The sequence below is a fragment of the Bison bison genome, unplaced genomic scaffold (genome assembly GCF_000754665.1).
Source record: "Bison bison bison isolate TAMUID 2011002044 unplaced genomic scaffold, Bison_UMD1.0 scf7180017864213, whole genome shotgun sequence".
Lineage (NCBI taxonomy): Eukaryota > Metazoa > Chordata > Mammalia > Artiodactyla > Bovidae > Bison > Bison bison.
The window spans coordinates 10,005,249-10,009,878 of record NW_011494785.1 but is presented as its reverse complement, the minus strand read 5'-3'; the positions used below and the strand labels follow the sequence as shown (position 1 = coordinate 10,009,878).

The window sequence follows — 4,630 nt, the reverse complement described above, 5'->3', positions numbered from 1 at the left end:
TGTGGTAGTTTGAGCATTCTTTGGCATTGCCTTTCTTCGGGATTGGAATGAAAACTGACCTTTTCTAGTCCTGTGGCCACTGCTGAGTTTTCCAAATTTGCTGGGATATTGAGTGCAGCACTTTCAGCATCATCTTTCAGGATTTGAAATAGCTCAACTGGAATTCCATCACTTCCACTCATGGCCCTATAAGTAATTTTGTTGCACATTCAGGTTTGAGAACCATGGGTCTAATGGGACCCCTCTTTATCATTCAGTTCAGTTCAGTCACTCAGTCATGTCTGACTCTTTGCAACTCCATGAATTGTAGCATGCCACGCCTCCCTGTCCATCACCAACTCCTGGAGTTCATTCAAACTCACATCCATTGAGTTGGTGATACCATCCAGCCATCTCATCCTCGGTCGTCCCCTTTTCCTCCTGACCCCAATCCCTCCCAGCATCAGAGTCTTTTTCAGTGAGTCAACTATTCGAGCGAGGTGGCCAAAGTATTGGAGTTTCAGCTTTAGCGTCATTCCTTCCAAAGAACACCCAGGACTGATTTCCTTTAGGATGGACTGGTTGGATCTCCTTGCAGTCCAAGGGACTCTCAAGAGTCTTCTCCAACACCACAGTTCAAAAACATCAGTTCTTCGGTGCTCAGCTTTCTTCACAGTCCAACTCTCACATCCATACATGACCACTGGAAAAACCATAGCCTTGACTAGACGGACCTTTGTTGGCAAAGTCATGTCTCTGCTTTTGAATATGCTATCTAGGTTGGTCATAACTTTCCTTCCAAGGAGTAAGCGTCTTTTAATTTCATGGCTGCAATCACCATCTGCAGTGATTTTCATTAAAACATTGTAAATGTGTTAGGTGCTTATTGTAGAAAAACGGGAAAATACAGACAAGTAGGAAGGAAGCCCAAAACAAAAATTACCCCATAACTCTTAACACTCAGAGGAAACTACTGTTTTAATTTCTTAACATTTTTTTTCTTATTAAGAAACAGTAAAAAAGATAATCTTTATTCTGTCCCGTATGGATTGTGCTCAGTCAGTCAGTCGTGTCCAACTCCGTGGGACCCTATGGATTGTAGCCCACCAAGCGCCTCTGACCATAGGATTCTACAGGCAAGAATACTGGAGTGGGTTGCTATGCCCTCTTCCAAGGGATATTCCTGACCCAGGGATTGAACCGGAATCTCTTCTCTTACATCTCGTGCAGGTAGGTTCTTTACCACTAGCAGCATCTGGGAAGTCTTTTGTATGGATTACTGTGGACTTCCCTGAAGCTCAGATGGTAAAGAATGTCTGCAGTGCGCAAAACCTGGGTGCGATCCCTGGATTGGGAAGATCCCCTGGAGAAGGGAATGGCAACCTACTCCAGTATTCTTGCCTGGAGAATCCCATGGACAGAAGAGCCTGGCGCGCTACACTCCACAGGGTCAGAGACAGTTGGACACGACTGAGCCACTAACACGACTACTCTGTGCTTTTGGTCTTCCATTTCTCTCTTTCCTTTCCCCAGTACTATCTTGGATCCATGATCCCTATTCTTCTTGTTTAAAATCGAAGGATATTTGACCTGTAACACGTGTGGATCTAAGGTGTGCAACATACTCATTTGGTCCGTTTATACTGAAGCATGATCACCATTATAGTGTTAGCTAATCCCTCTATTGTGTCACATAATGATCATTTGTTCTAGTGTTGGGAATAATTAAGATCTACTCACTTAGCGGGTCTAATGCTTATAATACAGCTCTGTTGTCTGTAATCATCGTGCCCTGTATGAGGGCTCTAGGGCTTATTCACCTACTGGAGGCAAGCTGTTCTTTTTAATGCATATTCCTGACAGAGCAACTTCTGGATTCAAAGATACTCAGTGAGTTCTTGCCCTCTGATTTCGGCACATAAATGGCTCGCCTTTGCATTCAAGGAGTTTTGTGATGGGATGTTTCCGTGCTTACCCACTAATATGCCTGTTCTGTAAGGGACAGACGTTGTATCCCTGGCACTTAACTATGCCACACACTCAGTGGGCACTCAGTGTGTTTGTTCAGGGAATGAATGCATGTTCTGATACCGTCGAGTCACCGGTGAGGAATGTACGTGTGCCTTTCATTTCTCCTCGCTTTAAAAGCAGTTTGTGCTGCAGTGCTTTCTCAAAATGCACACGGCTGTGTCTGTCCCAGGAGATTCCGACCCACTGGTGTGGCTCCCCAGGCATTCCTACCCGAGAAGCTCAGGTCTAGAATGTCCCTTCCCCATTTCTGCGAGTCAAACAGGGGCCTGTGTTTATTAGTCTCCTTCCACAGCCGACTCCCCTCCCCTCCTGCGTCCTGCCATCCAGGTGGTTCTACCAAACTCTCTGTCTCCGCTGTTAGCAGGGGATGGGGCGAAGGGCAGAATGACACCAATCAGGCCGAGCCAGTCAGATTCTTGCCCTGGGAATCTGAACGGTGTGGTGGAAGGCGGACGCGGTCGAAGGCAGTGGGTGCTGGCACTCAGGTCCTTTGCCCTTGGTGCTGGCAGCTGTGTGTGATCCTAGGTGAACCGAGGAGGCCGGCCTTCAGGGAGGAGAGGGGATCAGACATATAGAGCGAAGCAGGGAAGACAGTAAGGTCTCAGAGGGAAGGAGCCGGAGGGAACCGTCCAAGGACGCTCTGGTTTCCCGAAGCCAGCTTTGCGGCCCGAGCTGACTCAGCCTCCCACTCGGGTTCCCTTTTCCCTGGTCAGTTTGAAGGATCTTGTTGAGAAGACCCTCTTTACAGACCTGCCTCAGATTGCTCCTCATACTTGAATGTCCCTCAGGGGACATTTCCTCGGGGATTCCCAGGTGGCGCTAGTGGTAAAGAGCCCACCTGCCAATGTAGGAGACATGGGAGACGCGGGTTTGATCCCTGGGCCAGGAAGACCCCCCTGGAGGCGGACATGGCCACCCAGTCCAGGATTCCTGCCTGGAGAGTCCCGCGACAGAGGGGCCTGGGGGGCTACAGTCCACGGGGTCTCAGAGAGTTGGATATGATTGAGTGACGCAGCACGCACGCAGGTCTTCTCACAAGCAGCCCGCTCCCACCGCATTTATTCCGTTTTTCCGGCCTCAGGCGGGATCACGGGGCTTTACATAAGTAATCAGGTTGGTTGAATAACCCGGGATGGGGGAGGGACCTCACTGGTCCAGGGCAGAGGACCTTGCTGGAGAAGAAGGCACAGAGCACCAAGGGGGTGGGGGGCGTTCCTCTCCGCAGAGGAGGAACCTGGGTCCCACGAGGACTGGGGCCTGCCTGGGCTGGCAGCCCGGCCTCCTGCTCCCGGATCCTAGTGCACTTAGCCAGGTGGGGCCGTGGGAGGGTCCCATCTCCCCAGTCCAGGACCAGGTGGTGCCCAAAGGGAGTTCCAGCGCGCACAGAGGATTCTGTTTGTAAAACAGTGCTTTAAACAGTTCCATCTGTCTCTCTCAGACTTCTCAGGCTCAAGAGTGTTTCCCAAAAGTTCACAAAGGGAACGAGAATGAGGTGGTTCCTAAGGAAATCTGGCTCCTGGCCCCTTTCGCCCGGGAGCAGGTCCCAGAACCAGGGGCCTCTGGGGTGACAATATGGGGAGACCCCTTTCCGCCTCCCGCCAGCTTTCAGCAAAGGTCTGGGTGCCCCCTTCAGACAGCCGGGCCACCTGGCACACCCGCCCCTCCCTCTGCAGGCGTCACACCTTCTCACGCCTCTCTCACCGGCAAGTGGAGAGAGAGATGAGGAAACAAGTTGGAGGATGGAAGAAACCAGAAGCCGCCAAGGGAAAGAGGCGAGCTGGGGGAAGGCAGCCCTCCCGGGCTCCACCCCCTGCTCAGGGCTGCTCCTGGCCCAGAGCTCGCTGCGACTCTAAGTTTTGGTTCTCGTCGGATGGCTGGTTCAGACACGGCCCTTGTGCAATAGCCACGTGCTCACGGCCTTTCCTTCTGAGCGCTGATCAGGAAGGGAGGGCGTGGGCTGGGAACGCCTGCCGCCCCTGCTTCCCGCAGAGACGCCCGGCCCCAGTGCGAGTGCGGTGGGGACTGGTGTGGAATGGGGGCACCCAGCACGGTTATTTCTTCCTCTCCAAGCCAGCACGGGAGTCGGTGACTGACAGGGAGGCCTGGCGGGCTGCCGTCCACGGGGTCGCAGAGAGTCGGGCACGACTGAGTGACCGGACTGAGCAGAAGCCAGCCCCGGTCTGGACCAGGGACTCACCAGCCCCGACTAACAGGCGGATTGAGGTTCGCGGACCAGACGGAGCTCCTGTCCTGTTTGTGTCGCCACCTCTGACCTTTAGAATCTCGCGCTCAGGACTTGGGATACACCTAGTTTGCCCCTCTTGCCACATGCCTTTTGCTTAGTGACTTAGGGTAGACCAAGCGCTCGGTAATCAAAGGGGTGGGGCCGCGTGACCTCCGCTGCCCCGCGCCTTCAGGGCTGAATCACCTCCCAGGTGGGTGGGATTTGCCTTCCCACGGCTAAGCAGTAAGGCCTGCTGGTGAGTGTCCTGCTGAAAACTTAGCACCCACCATCTTGTAACTTTGAGAAGGGGAATGACTATTCAGATGGATCGGAGTTTCCTTAGTCTTTGGAAATTAAAACGTTTCAGCAACCCGTGGGATTTCTCTCCCCCACCCC

General features: G+C 52.7%; 1 protein-coding gene across 15 annotated transcripts in view; it reads left to right on the top strand.

Moving 5' to 3' along the window:
- The window catches only part of FOXN3 (forkhead box N3), a 426,281-nt gene that overhangs the window by 184,043 nt on the left and 237,608 nt on the right, over window positions 1-4,630 (top strand). Inside the window, exon 1 of one of the 15 annotated variants that reach the window (XM_010845176.1) lies at window positions 4,468-4,490. The exons of the other annotated variants lie outside the window; for them this stretch is intronic. The gene's annotated coding sequence lies outside the window, so the exon portion shown is untranslated. Of the gene's footprint in view, window positions 1-4,467; window positions 4,491-4,630 lie in introns of those variants that run through there. 15 annotated transcript variants of the gene reach the window in all.